Raw genomic sequence first — 21,431 nt, 5'->3', positions numbered from 1 at the left:
GGCTATATTTGGTTCGCTTGAAGTGTGTATGAATATAGTCAACGACCATACCACGCTGAAAACATCGGTTCTCGTCCGATCACCGAAATTAAGCAGCGTCGGGCGCGGTTAGTACTTGGATGGGGGACCGCTTGGGAACACCGCGTGTTGTTGACATCCAGCAACAATTTTTTTCTTCATTTTATTTTGCACTTTTTATTAATATAATATAATATTTATTTCAAAATATAAGTCTATACTTTGCTTATACATTAACATTTGCTATGTGTATTTCAACCAGTTCAATGCTCATCAATGAATTTCTCTACCCGTCTTTACTTTATTTCGTTAGTAAAACTACTTAGTTCGTTAATTTATGAAGTCACTCTTTTATTGTTTTCTAATTTACTTTGTTTAGTTAACTAATTAATTTAATATTAAATAAAATGTTTTATCCATAAAATTCAAGCCGAATAAAATAAGCTTGCAACAACCAACCTAAAACTATATACAGCAACAAGCACATAGACTGTGATCTTTTTTTTTTCCAAAGAAGAATATATGTATAAGTGACAGCAGACAATTTCACTAGAGGAGCAGTAGATGCAGAGCTCAAATAACTACCAATATCCCATTTACGCTTTGCAAACAAATTCAGAAATATTATATATGTATGTACAGTGCACTCGGGAAAACGTCAACACTAGTTTACGTCAACATCCCAAAACGTCAACCCTTAATTTTTTACATTGTCTACTCTAAAACGTCAACCAAACCACAAAGCTCTAAAACGTCAACTTTAAATAAATCAAAATTTTGAATTAAGCAACAGTTAAAATACACAGTTTTGATCACACACACACATTTATTTCATGAAATTAGTTCAGAATTCGGGTATTCCCCTTATATTTAAGTACATACATATTTATGTATATAGAATAGAAAAAAAATTCCATCTCAATGTGTTGTCTTTTTATATTCAGTTGATTTTTCGTTCTCGTTAGTGCCACATTACCAAAATGTGTTCAAAACAACCGAAAGTGCTTAAATTACAAGAAAAGGTAAATATTTTGGATTTATTAGAAAAGGGTGCAAGTGCGGTAGCTTTAGCAAAACAATATGGTATCTCAAAATCAACAATTAGCAAGATAAAAATGAAAAAAAATAAAATTTTTGACTGTGTCAATAATACGCTTTCCGGCCAGAGAAAAAGAAAGACATTAAGAGCATCAGAGTTGCCGAAAATGGAAAAGCGCCTGTATCAATGGTTTGTAAAGCAGAGAGAAAAGCATTATCCGGTTAATGCATTAGCGCTCAAACAAAAGGCTAAAGAGATTCATCTAAAAATAAAAGAAAAGGAATGTTCTTTTAACGCAAGTGATGGATGGTTGCAAGGTTTTAAAAAAAGATATGGAGTTCGCCTGCTTAAAATAACTGGAGAAAAACTATCTTCACAGCCTTTGCTGGTCGAACCATTTAAAATCAAACTTAAACAAAAAATTGAAGAAATGGGTCTTTGCCATGATCAATTGTACAATGCTGATGAGTCTGGCTTGTTTTGGAAAATTTTGCCAGAAAAGTCTGAAAAGAAAAAACTGCTCCGGGCGTAAAGACAGAAAAACAACGCGTTACTTTTTTATGTTGTGCTAATGCTTCCGGAAATCATAAGCTTAGATTGTTGGTGATTGGGAAGGCAAAAAATCCACGCATTTTCAAAAATTTTAACTGCCCAACTGAGTACAAGAGTTCCAAGTCCTCATCGATGACATCAGCTATTTTCTACGATTGGTTTCACAAATCCTTTGTGCCACAGGTTAATATTTGTTCTGCTACAGAAAAATATCGCTTTTAATAGCTAAGATTTTCTAATTTAAGGTAACAGATTTTCTTTTAAAAAAGACAATAAAACCAAACGAAGCTGTCGAAATATTTAACCGGGCTTTGGATTGGGCTCAATGCGAGAATGTTGAGCAAAATGACCTAAATGTATTAAGACGTTTACGAGAGAAAGCTCTCCTCCAAGTATTGGAAAGGAAAAAACAACAGAAAAAAATAACCGATTTTTTTTAGATGCATAAGTATGTATGTGAAATGTGATCTCTTTTGAAATGCGTTCCTTTAGTTTTAGTTAGGCTGAAAGCCTTTTTTGTTCTTTTTTTGTATTTGTTTATGTTTAGTTTAAGGTTATAGTCAATAAAAACGTTTAAAGCACACTATCAATATGTTTTTTTATTACAAGTTTCTACATTCATAAACGTCAACAATTTGTTAAACGTCAACACTCGTGGTTTTAATTAGTTGACGTTTTCCCGAGCGCACTGTATGTATATGCATGTAGATAGCTTAAAGATGGTACTCATATCTAACCCAACATTTAAGCATAAATTAACAATCAGAAAATTGTATATGAATATATGTACATATGTATGTATAAGACTTCTGTTAGCCAACGTTAATTGTTTCAATGCTGTGCATAAGGTATGGATTCAATATAATAGGCTATATTTGGATCGCTTGAAGTGTGTATGAATACGTTAATAAAATTGTCAACGACCATACCACGCTGAAAACATCGGTTCTCGTCGGATCACCGAAATTAAGCAGCGTCGGGCGCGGTTAGTACTTGGATGGGGGACCGCTTGGGAACACCGCGTGTTGTTGACATCCAGCAACAATTTTTTTTCTTCATTTTATTTTGCACTTTTTATTAATATAATATAATATTTATTTCAAAATATAAGTCTATACTTTGCTTATACATTAACATTTGCTATGTGTATTTCAACCAGTTCAATGCTCATCAACGAATTTCTCTACCCGTCTTTACTTTATTTCGTTAGTAAAACTACTTAGTTCGTTAATTTATGAAGTCACTCTTTTATTGTTTTCTAATTTACTTTGTTTAGTTAACTAATTAATTTAATATTAAATAAAATGTTTTATCCATAAAATTCAAGCCGAATAAAATAAGCTTGCAACAACCAACCTAAAACTATATACAGCAACAAGCACATAGACTGTGATCTTTTTTTTCCAAAGAAGAATATATGTATAAGTGACAGCAGACAATTTCACTAGAGGAGCAGTAGATGCAGAGCTAAAATAACTACCAATATCCCATTTACGCTTTGCAAACAAATTCAGAAATATTATATATGTATGTACAGTGCACTCGGGAAAACGTCAACATTAGTTTACGTCAACATCCCAAAACGTCAACCCTTAATTTTTTACATTGTCTACTCTAAAACGTCAACCAAACCACAAAGCTCTAAAACGTCAACTTTAAATAAATCAAAATTTTGAATTAAGCAACAGTTAAAATACACAGTTTTGATCACACACACACATTTATTTCATGAAATTAGTTCAGAATTCGGGTATTCCCCTTATATTTAAGTACATACATATTTATGTATATAGAATAGAAAAAAAATTCCATCTCAATGTGTTGTCTTTTTATATTCAGTTGATTTTTCGTTCTCGTAAGTGCCACATTACCAAAATGTGTTCAAAACAACCGAAAGTGCTTAAATTACAAGAAAAGGTAAATATTTTGGATTTATTAGAAAAGGGTGCAAGTGCGGTAGCTTTAGCAAAACAATATGGTATCTCAAAATCAACAATTAGCAAGATAAAAATGAAAAAAAATAAAATTTTTGACTGTGTCAATAATACGCTTTCCGGCCAGAGAAAAAGAAAGACATTAAGAGCATCAGAGTTGCCGAAAATGGAAAAGCGCCTGTATCAATGGTTTGTAAAGCAGAGAGAAAAGCATTATCCGGTTAATGCATTAGCGCTCAAACAAAAGGCTAAAGAGATTCATCTAAAAATAAAAGAAAAGGAATGTTCTTTTAACGCAAGTGATGGATGGTTGCAAGGTTTTAAAAAAAGATATGGAGTTCGCCTGCTTAAAATAACTGGAGAAAAACTATCTTCACAGCCTTTGCTGGTCGAACCATTTAAAATCAAACTTAAACAAAAAATTGAAGAAATGGGTCTTTGCCATGATCAATTGTACAATGCTGATGAGTCTGGCTTATTTTGGAAAATTTTGCCAGAAAAGTCTGAAAAGAAAAAACTGCTCCGGGCGTAAAGACAGAAAAACAACGCGTTACTTTTTTATGTTGTGCTAATGCTTCCGGAAATCATAAGCTTAGATTGTTGGTGATTGGGAAGGCAAAAAATCCACGCATTTTCAAAAATTTTAACTGCCCAACTGAGTACAAGAGTTCCAAATCCTCATCGATGACATCAGCTATTTTCTACGATTGGTTTCACAAATCCTTTGTGCCACAGGTTAATATTTGTTCTGCTACAGAAAAATATCGCTTTTAATAGCTAAGATTTTCTAATTTTAGGTAACAGATTTTCTTTTAAAAAAGACAATAAAACCAAACGAAGCTGTCGAAATATTTAACCGGGCTTTGGATTGGGCTCAATGCGAGAATGTTGAGCAAAATGACCTAAATGTATTAAGACGTTTACGAGAGAAAGCTCTCCTCCAAGTATTGGAAAGGAAAAAACAACAGAAAAAAATAACCGATTTTTTTTAGATGCATAAGTATGTATGTGAAATGTGATCTCTTTTGAAATGCGTTCCTTTAGTTTTAGTTAGGCTGAAAGCCTTTTTTGATCTTTTTTTGTATTTGTTTATGTTTAGTTTAAGGTTATAGTCAATAAAAACGTTTAAAGCACACTATCAATATGTTTTTTTATTACAAGTTTCTACATTCATAAACGTCAACAATTTGTTAAACGTCAACACTCGTGGTTTTAATTAGTTGACGTTTTCCCGAGCGCACTGTATGTATATGCATGTAGATAGCTTAAAGATGGTACTCATATCTAACCCAACATTTAAGCATAAATTAACAATCGGAAAATTGTATATGAATATATGTACATATGTATGTATAAGACTTCTGTTAGCCAACGTTAATTGTTTCAATGCTGTGCATAAGGTATGGATTCAATATAATAGGCTATATTTGGTTCGCTTGAAGTGTGTATGAATACGTTAATAAAATTGTCAACGACCATACCACGCTGAAAACATCGGTTCTCGTCCGATCACCGAAATTAAGCAGCGTCGGGCGCGGTTAGTACTTGGATGGGGGACCGCTTGGGAACACCGCGTGTTGTTGACATCCAGCAACAATTTTTTTTCTTCATTTTATTTTGCACTTTTTATTAATATAATATAATATTTATTTCAAAATATAAGTCTATACTTTGCTTATACATTAACATTTGCTATGTGTATTTCAACCAGTTCAATGCTCATCAATGAATTTCTCTACCCGTCTTTACTTTATTTCGTTAGTAAAACTACTTAGTTCGTTAATTTATGAAGTCACTCTTTTATTGTTTTCTAATTTACTTTGTTTAGTTAACTAATTAATTTAATATTAAATAAAATGTTTTATCCATAAAATTCAAGCCGAATAAAATAAGCTTGCAACAACCAACCTAAAACTATATACAGCAACAAGCACATAGACTGTGATCTTTTTTTTTTCCAAAGAAGAATATATGTATAAGTGACAGCAGACAATTTCACTAGAGGAGCAGTAGATGCAGAGCTAAAATAACTACCAATATCCCATTTACGCTTTGCAAACAAATTCAGAAATATTATATATGTATGTACAGTGCACTCGGGAAAACGTCAACACTAGTTTACGTCAACATCCCAAAACGTCAACCCTTAATTTTTTACATTGTCTACTCTAAAACGTCAACCAAACCACAAAGCTCTAAAACGTCAACTTTAAATAAATCAAAATTTTGAATTAAGCAACAGTTAAAATACACAGTTTTGATCACACACACACATTTATTTCATGAAATTAGTTCAGAATTCGGGTATTCCCCTTATATTTAAGTACATACATATTTATGTATATAGAATAGAAAAAAAATTCCATCTCAATGTGTTGTCTTTTTATATTCAGTTGATTTTTCGTTCTCGTAAGTGCCACATTACCAAAATGTGTTCAAAACAACCGAAAGTGCTTAAATTACAAGAAAAGGTAAATATTTTGGATTTATTAGAAAAGGGTGCAAGTGCGGTAGCTTTGGCAAAACAATATGGTATCTCAAAATCAACAATTAGCAAGATAAAAATGAAAAAAAATAAAATTTTTGACTGTGTCAATAATACGCTTTCCGGCCAGAGAAAAAGAAAGACATTAAGAGCATCAGAGTTGACGAAAATGGAAAAGCGCCTGTATCAATGGTTTGTAAAGCAGAGAGAAAAGCATTATCCGGTTAATGCATTAGCGCTCAAACAAAAGGCTAAAGAGATTCATCTAAAAATAAAAGAAAAGGAATGTTCTTTTAACGCAAGTGATGGATGGTTGCAAGGTTTTAAAAAAAGATATGGAGTTCGCCTGCTTAAAATAACTGGAGAAAAACTATCTTCACAGCCTTTGCTGGTCGAACCATTTAAAATCAAACTTAAACAAAAAATTGAAGAAATGGGTCTTTGCCATGATCAATTGTACAATGCTGATGAGTCTGGCTTATTTTGGAAAATTTTGCCAGAAAAGTCTGAAAAGAAAAAACTGCTCCGGGCGTAAAGACAGAAAAACAACGCGTTACTTTTTTATGTTGTGCTAATGCTTCCGGAAATCATAAGCTTAGATTGTTGGTGATTGGGAAGGCAAAAAATCCACGCATTTTCAAAAATTTTAACTGCCCAACTGAGTACAAGAGTTCCAAGTCCTCATCGATGACATCAGCTATTTTCTACGATTGGTTTCACAAATCCTTTGTGCCACAGGTTAATACTTGTTCTGCTACAGAAAAATATCGCTTTTAATAGCTAAGATTTTCTAATTTTAGGTAACAGATTTTCTTTTAAAAAAGACAATAAAACCAAACGAAGCTGTCGAAATATTTAACCGGGCTTTGGATTGGGCTCAATGCGAGAATGTTGAGCAAAATGACCTAAATGTATTAAGACGTTTACGAGAGAAAGCTCTCCTCCAAGTATTGGAAAGGAAAAAACAACAGAAAAAAATAACCGATTTTTTTTAGATGCATAAGTATGTATGTGAAATGTGATCTCTTTTGAAATGCGTTCCTTTAGTTTTAGTTAGGCTGAAAGCCTTTTTTGTTCTTTTTTTGTATTTGTTTATGTTTAGTTTAAGGTTATAGTCAATAAAAACGTTTAAAGCACACTATCAATATGTTTTTTTATTACAAGTTTCTACATTCATAAACGTCAACAATTTGTTAAACGTCAACACTCGTGGTTTTAATTAGTTGACGTTTTCCCGAGCGCACTGTATGTATATGCATGTAGATAGCTTAAAGATGGTACTCATATCTAACCCAACATTTAAGCATAAATTAACAATCGGAAAATTGTATATGAATATATGTACATATGTATGTATAAGACTTCTGTTAGCCAACGTTAATTGTTTCAATGCTGTGCATAAGGTATGGATTCAATATAATAGGCTATATTTGGTTCGCTTGAAGTGTGTATGAATACGTTAATAAAATTGTCAACGACCATACCACGCTGAAAACATCGGTTCTCGTCCGATCACCGAAATTAAGCAGCGTCGGGCGCGGTTAGTACTTGGATGGGGGACCGCTTGGGAACACCGCGTGTTGTTGACATCCAGCAACAATTTTTTTTCTTCATTTTATTTTGCACTTTTTATTAATATAATATAATATTTATTTCAAAATATAAGTCTATACTTTGCTTATACATTAACATTTGCTATGTGTATTTCAACCAGTTCAATGCTCATCAATGAATTTCTCTACCCGTCTTTACTTTATTTCGTTAGTAAAACTACTTAGTTCGTTAATTTATGAAGTCACTCTTTTATTGTTTTCTAATTTACTTTGTTTAGTTAACTAATTAATTTAATATTAAATAAAATGTTTTATCCATAAAATTCAAGCCGAATAAAATAAGCTTGCAACAACCAACCTAAAACTATATACAGCAACAAGCACATAGACTGTGATCTTTTTTTTTTCCAAAGAAGAATATATGTATAAGTGACAGCAGGCAATTTCACTAGAGGAGCAGTAGATGCAGAGCTAAAATAACTACCAATATCCCATTTACGCTTTGCAAACAAATTCAGAAATATTATATATGTATGTACAGTGCACTCGGGAAAACGTCAACACTAGTTTACGTCAACATCCCAAAACGTCAACCCTTAATTTTTTACATTGTCTACTCTAAAACGTCAACCAAACCACAAAGCTCTAAAACGTCAACTTTAAATAAATCAAAATTTTGAATTAAGCAACAGTTAAAATACACAGTTTTGATCACACACACACATTTATTTCATGAAATTAGTTCAGAATTCGGGTATTCCCCTTATATTTAAGTACATACATATTTATGTATATAGAATAGAAAAAAAATTCCATCTCAATGTGTTGTCTTTTTATATTCAGTTGATTTTTCGTTCTCGTAAGTGCCACATTACCAAAATGTGTTCAAAACAACCGAAAGTGCTTAAATTACAAGAAAAGGTAAATATTTTGGATTTATTAGAAAAGGGTGCAAGTGCGGTAGCTTTGGCAAAACAATATGGTATCTCAAAATCAACAATTAGCAAGATAAAAATAAAAAAAAATAAAATTTTTGACTGTGTCAATAATACGCTTTCCGGCCAGAGAAAAAGAAAGACATTAAGAGCATCAGAGTTGCCGAAAATGGAAAAGCGCCTGTATCAATGGTTTGTAAAGCAGAGAGAAAAGCATTATCCGGTTAATGCATTAGCGCTCAAACAAAAGGCTAAAGAGATTCATCTAAAAATAAAAGAAAAGGAATGTTCTTTTAACGCAAGTGATGGATGGTTGCAAGGTTTTAAAAAAAGATATGGAGTTCGCCTGCTTAAAATAACTGGAGAAAAACTATCTTCACAGCCTTTGCTGGTCGAACCATTTAAAATCAAACTTAAACAAAAAATTGAAGAAATGGGTCTTTGCCATGATCAATTGTACAATGCTGATGAGTCTGGCTTATTTTGGAAAATTTTGCCAGAAAAGTCTGAAAAGAAAAAACTGCTCCGGGCGTAAAGACAGAAAAACAACGCGTTACTTTTTTATGTTGTGCTAATGCTTCCGGAAATCATAAGCTTAGATTGTTGGTGATTGGGAAGGCAAAAAATCCACGCATTTTCAAAAATTTTAACTGCCCAACTGAGTACAAGAGTTCCAAGTCCTCATCGATGACATCAGCTATTTTCTACGATTGGTTTCACAAATCCTTTGTGCCACAGGTTAATACTTGTTCTGCTACAGAAAAATATCGCTTTTAATAGCTAAGATTTTTTAATTTTAGGTAACAGATTTTCTTTTAAAAAAGACAATAAAACCAAACGAAGCTGTCGAAATATTTAACCGGGCTTTGGATTGGGCTCAATGCGAGAATGTTGAGCAAAATGACCTAAATGTATTAAGACGTTTACGAGAGAAAGCTCTCCTCCAAGTATTGGAAAGGAAAAAACAACAGAAAAAAATAACCGATTTTTTTTAGATGCATAAGTATGTATGTGAAATGTGATCTCTTTTGAAATGCGTTCCTTTAGTTTTAGTTAGGCTGAAAGCCTTTTTTGTTCTTTTTTTGTATTTGTTTATGTTTAGTTTAAGGTTATAGTCAATAAAAACGTTTAAAGCACACTATCAATATGTTTTTTTATTACAAGTTTCTACATTCATAAACGTCAACAATTTGTTAAACGTCAACACTCGTGGTTTTAATTAGTTGACGTTTTCCCGAGCGCACTGTATGTATATGCATGTAGATAGCTTAAAGATGGTACTCATATCTAACCCAACATTTAAGCATAAATTAACAATCGGAAAATTGTATATGAATATATGTACATATGTATGTATAAGACTTCTGTTAGCCAACGTTAATTGTTTCAATGCTGTGCATAAGGTATGGATTCAATATAATAGGCTATATTTGGTTCGCTTGAAGTGTGTATGAATACGTTAATAAAATTGTCAACGACCATACCACGCTGAAAACATCGGTTCTCGTCCGATCACCGAAATTAAGCAGCGTCGGGCGCGGTTAGTACTTGGATGGGGGACCGCTTGGGAACACCGCGTGTTGTTGACATCCAGCAACAATTTTTTTTCTTCATTTTATTTTGCACTTTTTATTAATATAATATAATATTTATTTCAAAATATAAGTCTATACTTTGCTTATACATTAACATTTGCTATGTGTATTTCAACCAGTTCAATGCTCATCAATGAATTTCTCTACCCGTCTTTACTTTATTTCGTTAGTAAAACTACTTAGTTCGTTAATTTATGAAGTCACTCTTTTATTGTTTTCTAATTTACTTTGTTTAGTTAACTAATTAATTTAATATTAAATAAAATGTTTTATCCATAAAATTCAAGCCGAATAAAATAAGCTTGCAACAACCAACCTAAAACTATATACAGCAACAAGCACATAGACTGTGATCTTTTTTTTTTCCAAAGAAGAATATATGTATAAGTGACAGCAGACAATTTCACTAGAGGAGCAGTAGATGCAGAGCTAAAATAACTACCAATATCCCATTTACGCTTTGCAAACAAATTCAGAAATATTATATATGTATGTACAGTGCACTCGGGAAAACGTCAACACTAGTTTACGTCAACATCCCAAAACGTCAACCCTTAATTTTTTACATTGTCTACTCTAAAACGTCAACCAAACCACAAAGCTCTAAAACGTCAACTTTAAATAAATCAAAATTTTGAATTAAGCAACAGTTAAAATACACAGTTTTGATCACACACACACATTTATTTCATGAAATTAGTTCAGAATTCGGGTATTCCCCTTATATTTAAGTACATACATATTTATGTATATAGAATAGAAAAAAAATTCCATCTCAATGTGTTGTCTTTTTATATTCAGTTGATTTTTCGTTCTCGTAAGTGCCACATTACCAAAATGTGTTCAAAACAACCGAAAGTGCTTAAATTACAAGAAAAGGTAAATATTTTGGATTTATTAGAAAAGGGTGCAAGTGCGGTAGCTTTGGCAAAACAATATGGTATCTCAAAATCAACAATTAGCAAGATAAAAATGAAAAAAAATAAAATTTTTGACTGTGTCAATAATACGCTTTCCGGCCAGAGAAAAAGAAAGACATTAAGAGCATCAGAGTTGCCGAAAATGGAAAAGCGCCTGTATCAATGGTTTGTAAAGCAGAGAGAAAAGCATTATCCGGTTAATGCATTAGCGCTCAAACAAAAGGCTAAAGAGATTCATCTAAAAATAAAAGAAAAGGAATGTTCTTTTAACGCAAGTGATGGATGGTTGCAAGGTTTTAAAAAAAGATATGGAGTTCGCCTGCTTAAAATAACTGGAGAAAAACTATCTTCACAGCCTTTGCTGGTCGAACCATTTAAAATCAAACTTAAACAAAAAATTGAAGAAATGGGTCTTTGCCATGATCAATTGTACAATGCTGATGAGTCTGGCTTATTTTGGAAAATTTTGCCAGAAAAGTCTGAAAAGAAAAAACTGCTCCGGGCGTAAAGACAGAAAAACAACGCGTTACTTTTTTATGTTGTGCTAATGCTTCCGGAAATCATAAGCTTAGATTGTTGGTGATTGGGAAGGCAAAAAATCCACGCATTTTCAAAAATTTTAACTGCCCAACTGAGTACAAGAGTTCCAAGTCCTCATCGATGACATCAGCTATTTTCTACGATTGGTTTCACAAATCCTTTGTGCCACAGGTTAATATTTGTTCTGCTACAGAAAAATATCGCTTTTAATAGCTAAGATTTTCTAATTTTAGGTAACAGATTTTCTTTTAAAAAAGACAATAAAACCAAACGAAGCTGTCGAAATATTTAACCGGGCTTTGGATTGGGCTCAATGCGAGAATGTTGAGCAAAATGACCTAAATGTATTAAGACGTTTACGAGAGAAAGCTCTCCTCCAAGTATTGGAAAGGAAAAAACAACAGAAAAAAATAACCGATTTTTTTTAGATGCATAAGTATGTATGTGAAATGTGATCTCTTTTGAAATGCGTTCCTTTAGTTTTAGTTAGGCTGAAAGCCTTTTTTGTTCTTTTTTTGTATTTGTTTATGTTTAGTTTAAGGTTATAGTCAATAAAAACGTTTAAAGCACACTATCAATATGTTTTTTTATTACAAGTTTCTACATTCATAAACGTCAACAATTTGTTAAACGTCAACACTCGTGGTTTTAATTAGTTGACGTTTTCCCGAGCGCACTGTATGTATATGCATGTAGATAGCTTAAAGATGGTACTCATATCTAACCCAACATTTAAGCATAAATTAACAATCGGAAAATTGTATATGAATATATGTACATATGTATGTATAAGACTTCTGTTAGCCAACGTTAATTGTTTCAATGCTGTGCATAAGGTATGGATTCAATATAATAGGCTATATTTGGTTCGCTTGAAGTGTGTATGAATACGTTAATAAAATTGTCAACGACCATACCACGCTGAAAACATCGGTTCTCGTCCGATCACCGAAATTAAGCAGCGTCGGGCGCGGTTAGTACTTGGATGGGGGACCGCTTGGGAACACCGCGTGTTGTTGACATCCAGCAACAATTTTTTTTCTTCATTTTATTTTGCACTTTTTATTAATATAATATAATATTTATTTCAAAATATAAGTCTATACTTTGCTTATACATTAACATTTGCTATGTGTATTTCAACCAGTTCAATGCTCATCAATGAATTTCTCTACCCGTCTTTACTTTATTTCGTTAGTAAAACTACTTAGTTCGTTAATTTATGAAGTCACTCTTTTATTGTTTTCTAATTTACTTTGTTTAGTTAACTAATTAATTTAATATTAAATAAAATGTTTTATCCATAAAATTCAAGCCGAATAAAATAAGCTTGCAACAACCAACCTAAAACTATATACAGCAACAAGCACATAGACTGTGATCTTTTTTTTTTCCAAAGAAGAATATATGTATAAGTGACAGCAGACAATTTCACTAGAGGAGCAGTAGATGCAGAGCTAAAATAACTACCAATATCCCATTTACGCTTTGCAAACAAATTCAGAAATATTATATATGTATGTACAGTGCACTCGGGAAAACGTCAACACTAGTTTACGTCAACATCCCAAAACGTCAACCCTTAATTTTTTACATTGTCTACTCTAAAACGTCAACCAAACCACAAAGCTCTAAAACGTCAACTTTAAATAAATCAAAATTTTGAATTAAGCAACAGTTAAAATACACAGTTTTGATCACACACACACATTTATTTCATGAAATTAGTTCAGAATTCGGGTATTCCCCTTATATTTAAGTACATACATATTTATGTACATATATAGAATAGAAAAAAAATTCCATCTCAATGTGTTGTCTTTTTATATTCAGTTGATTTTTCGTTCTCGTAAGTGCCACATTACCAAAATGTGTTCAAAACAACCGAAAGTGCTTAAATTACAAGAAAAGGTAAATATTTTGGATTTATTAGAAAAGGGTGCAAGTGCGGTAGCTTTAGCAAAACAATATGGTATCTCAAAATCAACAATTAGCAAGATAAAAATGAAAAAAAATAAAATTTTTGACTGTGTCAATAATACGCTTTCCGGCCAGAGAAAAAGAAAGACATTAAGAGCATCAGAGTTGCCGAAAATGGAAAAGCGCCTGTATCAATGGTTTGTAAAGCAGAGAGAAAAGCATTATCCGGTTAATGCATTAGCGCTCAAACAAAAGGCTAAAGAGATTCATCTAAAAATAAAAGAAAAGGAATGTTCTTTTAACGCAAGTGATGGATGGTTGCAAGGTTTTAAAAAAAGATATGGAGTTCGCCTGCTTAAAATAACTGGAGAAAAACTATCTTCACAGCCTTTGCTGGTCGAACCATTTAAAATCAAACTTAAACAAAAAATTGAAGAAATGGGTCTTTGCCATGATCAATTGTACAATGCTGATGAGTCTGGCTTATTTTGGAAAATTTTGCCAGAAAAGTCTGAAAAGAAAAAACTGCTCCGGGCGTAAAGACAGAAAAACAACGCGTTACTTTTTTATGTTGTGCTAATGCTTCCGGAAATCATAAGCTTAGATTGTTGGTGATTGGGAAGGCAAAAAATCCACGCATTTTCAAAAATTTTAACTGCCCAACTGAGTACAAGAGTTCCAAGTCCTCATCGATGACATCAGCTATTTTCTACGATTGGTTTCACAAATCCTTTGTGCCACAGGTTAATATTTGTTCTGCTACAGAAAAATATCGCTTTTAATAGCTAAGATTTTCTAATTTTAGGTAACAGATTTTCTTTTAAAAAAGACAATAAAACCAAACGAAGCTGTCGAAATATTTAACCGGGCTTTGGATTGGGCTCAATGCGAGAATGTTGAGCAAAATGACCTAAATGTATTAAGACGTTTACGAGAGAAAGCTCTCCTCCAAGTATTGGAAAGGAAAAAACAACAGAAAAAAATAACCGATTTTTTTTAGATGCATAAGTATGTATGTGAAATGTGATCTCTTTTGAAATGCGTTCCTTTAGTTTTAGTTAGGCTGAAAGCCTTTTTTGTTCTTTTTTTGTATTTGTTTATGTTTAGTTTAAGGTTATAGTCAATAAAAACGTTTAAAGCACACTATCAATATGTTTTTTTATTACAAGTTTCTACATTCATAAACGTCAACAATTTGTTAAACGTCAACACTCGTGGTTTTAATTAGTTGACGTTTTCCCGAGCGCACTGTATGTATATGCATGTAGATAGCTTAAAGATGGTACTCATATCTAACCCAACATTTAAGCATAAATTAACAATCGGAAAATTGTATATGAATATATGTACATATGTATGTATAAGACTTCTGTTAGCCAACGTTAATTGTTTCAATGCTGTGCATAAGGTATGGATTCAATATAATAGGCTATATTTGGTTCGCTTGAAGTGTGTATGAATACGTTAATAAAATTGTCAACGACCATACCACGCTGAAAACATCGGTTCTCGTCCGATCACCGAAATTAAGCAGCGTCGGGCGCGGTTAGTACTTGGATGGGGGACCGCTTGGGAACACCGCGTGTTGTTGACATCCAGCAACAATTTTTTTTCTTCATTTTATTTTGCACTTTTTATTAATATAATATAATATTTATTTCAAAATATAAGTCTATACTTTGCTTATACATTAACATTTGCTATGTGTATTTCAACCAGTTCAATGCTCATCAATGAATTTCTCTACCCGTCTTTACTTTATTTCGTTAGTAAAACTACTTAGTTCGTTAATTTATGAAGTCACTCTTTTATTGTTTTCTAATTTACTTTGTTTAGTTAACTAATTAATTTAATATTAAATAAAATGTTTTATCCATAAAATTCAAGCCGAATAAAATAAGCTTGCAACAACCAACCTAAAACTATATACAGCAACAAGCACATAGACTGTGATCTTTTTTTTTTCCAAAGAAGAATATATGTATAAGTGACAGCAGACAATTTCACTAGAGGAGCAGTAGATGCAGAGCTGAAATAACTACCAATATCCCATTTACGCTTTGCAAACAAATTCAGAAATATTATATATGTATGTACAGTGCACTCGGGAAAACGTCAACACTAGTTTACGTCAACATCCCAAAACGTCAACCCTTAATTTTTTACATTGTCTACTCTAAAACGTCAACCAAACCACAAAGCTCTAAAACGTCAACTTTAAATAAATCAAAATTTTGAATTAAGCAGCAGTTAAAATACACAGTTTTGATCACACACACACATTTATTTCATGAAATTAGTTCAGAATTCGGGTATTCCCCTTATATTTAAGTACATACATATTTATGTATATAGAATAGAAAAAAAATTCCATCTCAATGTGTTGTCTTTTTATATTCAGTTGATTTTTCGTTCTCGTAAGTGCCACATTACCAAAATGTGTTCAAAACAACCGAAAGTGCTTAAATTACAAGAAAAGGTAAATATTTTGGATTTATTAGAAAAGGGTGCAAGTGCGGTAGCTTTGGCAAAACAATATGGTATCTCAAAATCAACAATTAGCAAGATAAAAATGAAAAAAAATAAAATTTTTGACTGTGTCAATAATACGCTTTCCGGCCAGAGAAAAAGAAAGACATTAAGAGCATCAGAGTTGCCGAAAATGGAAAAGCGCCTGTATCAATGGTTTGTAAAGCAGAGAGAAAAGCATTATCCGGTTAATGCATTAGCGCTCAAACAAAAGGCTAAAGAGATTCATCTAAAAATAAAAGAAAAGGAATGTTCTTTTAACGCAAGTGATGGATGGTTGCAAGGTTTTAAAAAAAGATATGGAGTTCGCCTGCTTAAAATAACTGGAGAAAAACTATCTTCACAGCCTTTGCTGGTCGAACCATTTAAAATCAAACTTAAACAAAAAATTGAAGAAATGGGTCTTTGCCATGATCAATTGTACAATGCTGATGAGTCTGGCTTATTTTGGAAAATTTTGCCAGAAAAGTCTGAAAAGAAAAAACTGCTCCGGGCGTAAAGACAGAAAAACAACGCGTTACTTTTTTATGTTGTGCTAATGCTTCCGGAAATCATAAGCTTAGATTGTTGGTGATTGGGAAGGCAAAAAATCCACGCATTTTCAAAAATTTTAACTGCCCAACTGAGTACAAGAGTTCCAAGTCCTCATCGATGACATCAGCTATTTTCTACGATTGGTTTCACAAATCCTTTGTGCCACAGGTTAATATTTGTTCTGCTACAGAAAAATATCGCTTTTAATAGCTAAGATTTTCTAATTTTAGGTAACAGATTTTCTTTTAAAAAAGACAATAAAACCAAACGAAGCTGTCGAAATATTTAACCGGGCTTTGGATTGGGCTCAATGCGAGAATGTTGAGCAAAATGACCTAAATGTATTAAGACGTTTACGAGAGAAAGCTCTCCTCCAAGTATTGGAAAGGAAAAAACAACAGAAAAAAATAACCGATTTTTTTTAGATGCATAAGTATGTATGTGAAATGTGATCTCTTTTGAAATGCGTTCCTTTAGTTTTAGTTAGGCTGAAAGCCTTTTTTGTTCTTTTTTTGTATTTGTTTATGTTTAGTTTAAGGTTATAGTCAATAAAAACGTTTAAAGCACACTATCAATATGTTTTTTTATTACAAGTTTCTACATTCATAAACGTCAACAATTTGTTAAACGTCAACACTCGTGGTTTTAATTAGTTGACGTTTTCCCGAGCGCACTGTATGTATATGCATGTAGATAGCTTAAAGATGGTACTCATATCTAACCCAACATTTAAGCATAAATTAACAATCGGAAAATTGTATATGAATATATGTACATATGTATGTATAAGACTTCTGTTAGCCAACGTTAATTGTTTCAATGCTGTGCATAAGGTATGGATTCAATATAATAGGCTATATTTGGTTCGCTTGAAGTGTGTATGAATACGTTAATAAAATTGTCAACGACCATACCACGCTGAAAACATCGGTTCTCGTCCGATCACCGAAATTAAGCAGCGTCGGGCGCGGTTAGTACTTGGATGGGGGACCGCTTGGGAACACCGCGTGTTGTTGACATCCAGCAACAATTTTTTTTCTTCATTTTATTTTGCACTTTTTATTAATATAATATAATATTTATTTCAAAATATAAGTCTATACTTTGCTTATACATTAACATTTGCTATGTGTATTTCAACCAGTTCAATGCTCATCAATGAATTTCTCTACCCGTCTTTACTTTATTTCGTTAGTAAAACTACTTAGTTCGTTAATTTATGAAGTCACTCTTTTATTGTTTTCTAATTTACTTTGTTTAGTTAACTAATTAATTTAATATTAAATAAAATGTTTTATCCATAAAATTCAAGCCGAATAAAATAAGCTTGCAACAACCAACCTAAAACTATATACAGCAACAAGCACATGGACTGTGATCTTTTTTTTTTCCAAAGAAGAATATATGTATAAGTGACAGCAGACAATTTCACTAGAGGAGCAGTAGATGCAGAGCTAAAATAACTACCAATATCCCATTTACGCTTTGCAAACAAATTCAGAAATATTATATATGTATGTACAGTGCACTCGGGAAAACGTCAACACTAGTTTACGTCAACATCCCAAAACGTCAACCCTTAATTTTTTACATTGTCTACTCTAAAACGTCAACCAAACCACAAAGCTCTAAAACGTCAACTTTAAATAAATCAAAATTTTGAATTAAGCAACAGTTAAAATACACAGTTTTGATCACACACACACATTTATTTCATGAAATTAGTTCAGAATTCGGGTATTCCCCTTATATTTAAGTACATACATATTTATGTATATAGAATAGAAAAAAAATTCCATCTCAATGTGTTGTCTTTTTATATTCAGCTGATTTTTCGTTCTCGTAAGTGCCACATTACCAAAATGTGTTCAAAACAACCGAAAGTGCTTAAATTACAAGAAAAGGTAAATATTTTGGATTTATTAGAAAAGGGTGCAAGTGCGGTAGCTTTAGCAAAACAATATGGTATCTCAAAATCAACAATTAGCAAGATAAAAATGAAAAAAAATAAAATTTTTGACTGTGTCAATAATACGCTTTCCGGCCAGAGAAAAAGAAAGACATTAAGAGCATCAGAGTTGCCGAAAATGGAAAAGCGCCTGTATCAATGGTTTGTAAAGCAGAGAGAAAAGCATTATCCGGTTAATGCATTAGCGCTCAAACAAAAGGCTAAAGAGATTCATCTAAAAATAAAAGAAAAGGAATGTTCTTTTAACGCAAGTGATGGATGGTTGCAAGGTTTTAAAAAAAGATATGGAGTTCGCCTGCTTAAAATAACTGGAGAAAAACTATCTTCACAGCCTTTGCTGGTCGAACCATTTAAAATCAAACTTAAACAAAAAATTGAAGAAATGGGTCTTTGCCATGATCAATTGTACAATGCTGATGAGTCTGGCTTATTTTGGAAAATTTTGCCAGAAAAGTCTGAAAAGAAAAAACTGCTCCGGGCGTAAAGACAGAAAAACAACGCGTTACTTTTTTATGTTGTGCTAATGCTTCCGGAAATCATAAGCTTAGATTGTTGGTGATTGGGAAGGCAAAAAATCCACGCATTTTCAAAAATTGTAACTGCCCAACTGAGTACAAGAGTTCCAAGTCCTCATCGATGACATCAGCTATTTTCTACGATTGGTTTCACAAATCCTTTGTGCCACAGGTTAATATTTGTTCTGCTACAGAAAAATATCGCTTTTAATAGCTAAGATTTTCTAATTTTAGGTAACAGATTTTCTTTTAAAAAAGACAATAAAACCAAACGAAGCTGTCGAAATATTTAACCGGGCTTTGGATTGGGCTCAATGCGAGAATGTTGAGCAAAATGACCTAAATGTATTAAGACGTTTACGAGAGAAAGCTCTCCTCCAAGTATTGGAAAGGAAAAAACAACAGAAAAAAAAAACCGATTTTTTTTAGATGCATAAGTATGTATGTGAAATGTGATCTCTTTTGAAATGCGTTCCTTTAGTTTTAGTTAGGCTGAAAGCCTTTTTTGTTCTTTTTTTGTATTTGTTTATGTTTAGTTTAAGGTTATAGTCAATAAAAACGTTTAAAGCACACTATCAATATGTTTTTTTATTACAAGTTTCTACATTCATAAACGTCAACAATTTGTTAAACGTCAACACTCGTGGTTTTAATTAGTTGACGTTTTCCCGAGCGCACTGTATGTATATGCATGTAGATAGCTTAAAGATGGTACTCATATCTAACCCAACATTTAAGCATAAATTAACAATCGGAAAATTGTATATGAATATATGTACATATGTATGTATAAGACTTCTGTTAGCCAACGTTAATTGTTTCAATGCTGTGCATAAGGTATGGATTCAATATAATAGGCTATATTTGGTTCGCTTGAAGTGTGTATGAATACGTTAATAAAATTGTCAACAACCATACCACGCTGAAAACATCGGTTCTCGTCCGATCACCGAAATTAAGCAGCGTCGGGCGCGGTTAGTACTTGGATGGGGGACCGCTTGGGAACACCGCGTGTTGTTGACGTCCAGCAACAATTTTTTTTCTTCATTTTATTTTGCACTTTTTATTAATATAATATAATATTTATTTCAAAATATAAGTCTATACTTTGCTTATACATTAACATTTGCTATGTGTATTTCAACCAGTTCAATGCTCATCAATGAATTTCTCTACCCGTCTTTACTTTATTTCGTTAGTAAAACTACTTAGTTCGTTAATTTATGAAGTCACTCTTTTATTGTTTTCTAATTTACTTTGTTTAGTTAACTAATTAATTTAATATTAAATAAAATGTTTTATCCATAAAATTCAAGCCGAATAAAATAAGCTTGCAACAACCAACCTAAAACTATATACAGCAACAAGCACATAGACTGTGATCTTTTTTTTTTCCAAAGAAGAATATATGTATAAGTGACAGCAGACAATTTCACTAGAGGAGCAGTAGATGCAGAGCTAAAATAACTACCAATATCCCATTTACGCTTTGCAAACAAATTCAGAAATATTATATATGTATGTACAGTGCACTCGGGAAAACGTCAACACTAGTTTACGTCAACATCCCAAAACGTCAACCCTTAATTTTTTACATTGTCTACTCTAAAACGTCAACCAAACCACAAAGCTCTAAAACGTCAACTTTAAATAAATCAAAATTTTGAATTAAGCAACAGTTAAAATACACAGTTTTGATCACACACACACATTTATTTCATGAAATTAGTTCAGAATTCGGGTATTCCCCTTATATTTAAGTACATACATATTTATGTATATAGAATAGAAAAAAAATTCCATCTCAATGTGTTGTCTTTTTATATTCAGTTGATTTTTCGTTCTCGTAAGTGCCACATTACCAAAATGTGTTCAAAACAACCGAAAGTGCTTAAATTACAAGAAAAGGTAAATATTTTGGATTTATTAGAAAAGGGTGCAAGTGCGGTAGCTTTAGCAAAACAATATGGTATCTCAAAATCAACAATTAGCAAGATAAAAATGAAAAAAAATAAAATTTTTGACTGTGTCAATAATACGCTTTCCGGCCAGAGAAAAAGAAAGACATTAAGAGCATCAGAGTTGCCGAAAATGGAAAAGCGCCTGTATCAATGGTTTGTAAAGCAGAGAGAAAAGCATTATCCGGTTAATGCATTAGCGCTCAAACAAAAGGCTAAAGAGATTCATCTAAAAATAAAAGAAAAGGAATGTTCTTTTAACGCAAGTGATGGATGGTTGCAAGGTTTTAAAAAAAGATATGGAGTTCGCCTGCTTAAAATAACTGGAGAAAAACTATCTTCACAGCCTTTGCTGGTCGAACCATTTAAAATCAAACTTAAACAAAAAATTGAAGAAATGGGTCTTTGCCATGATCAATTGTACAATGCTGATGA

At 32.4% G+C, this 21,431-nt stretch overlaps 9 non-coding genes across 9 annotated transcripts; all 9 read left to right on the top strand.

The window, feature by feature from the left end:
- Positions 1 to 37: 37 nt before the first annotated feature.
- On the top strand, positions 38 to 156 carry LOC128865521 (5S ribosomal RNA). Its single transcript, XR_008454849.1, has one exon. It is a non-coding gene; the product is annotated as a 5S ribosomal RNA (ribosomal RNA).
- Positions 157 to 2,524: 2,368 nt separating this feature from the next.
- LOC128865549 (5S ribosomal RNA) lies at positions 2,525 to 2,643 on the top strand. Its single transcript, XR_008454877.1, has one exon. It is a non-coding gene; the product is annotated as a 5S ribosomal RNA (ribosomal RNA).
- Positions 2,644 to 5,010: 2,367 nt separating this feature from the next.
- LOC128865519 (5S ribosomal RNA) lies at positions 5,011 to 5,129 on the top strand. The gene has a single exon (XR_008454848.1). It is a non-coding gene; the product is annotated as a 5S ribosomal RNA (ribosomal RNA).
- Positions 5,130 to 7,498: 2,369 nt separating this feature from the next.
- Positions 7,499 to 7,617, top strand: LOC128865518 (5S ribosomal RNA). The gene has a single exon (XR_008454847.1). It is a non-coding gene; the product is annotated as a 5S ribosomal RNA (ribosomal RNA).
- Positions 7,618 to 9,986: 2,369 nt separating this feature from the next.
- Positions 9,987 to 10,105, top strand: LOC128865517 (5S ribosomal RNA). The gene has a single exon (XR_008454846.1). It is a non-coding gene; the product is annotated as a 5S ribosomal RNA (ribosomal RNA).
- Positions 10,106 to 12,474: 2,369 nt separating this feature from the next.
- LOC128865515 (5S ribosomal RNA) lies at positions 12,475 to 12,593 on the top strand. The gene has a single exon (XR_008454844.1). It is a non-coding gene; the product is annotated as a 5S ribosomal RNA (ribosomal RNA).
- A 2,373-nt stretch (positions 12,594 to 14,966) lies between these two features.
- On the top strand, positions 14,967 to 15,085 carry LOC128865514 (5S ribosomal RNA). Its single transcript, XR_008454842.1, has one exon. It is a non-coding gene; the product is annotated as a 5S ribosomal RNA (ribosomal RNA).
- Positions 15,086 to 17,454: 2,369 nt separating this feature from the next.
- On the top strand, positions 17,455 to 17,573 carry LOC128865513 (5S ribosomal RNA). Its single transcript, XR_008454841.1, has one exon. It is a non-coding gene; the product is annotated as a 5S ribosomal RNA (ribosomal RNA).
- A 2,369-nt stretch (positions 17,574 to 19,942) lies between these two features.
- LOC128865546 (5S ribosomal RNA) lies at positions 19,943 to 20,061 on the top strand. The gene has a single exon (XR_008454874.1). It is a non-coding gene; the product is annotated as a 5S ribosomal RNA (ribosomal RNA).
- The last annotated feature ends 1,370 nt before the right edge of the window (positions 20,062 to 21,431 follow it).

The sequence above is a fragment of the Anastrepha ludens genome, chromosome 5, assembly GCF_028408465.1.
Source record: "Anastrepha ludens isolate Willacy chromosome 5, idAnaLude1.1, whole genome shotgun sequence".
In the NCBI taxonomy this organism is placed as follows: Eukaryota; Metazoa; Arthropoda; class Insecta; order Diptera; family Tephritidae; genus Anastrepha; species Anastrepha ludens.
This window is presented reverse-complemented; position numbering and strand designations above follow the sequence as displayed.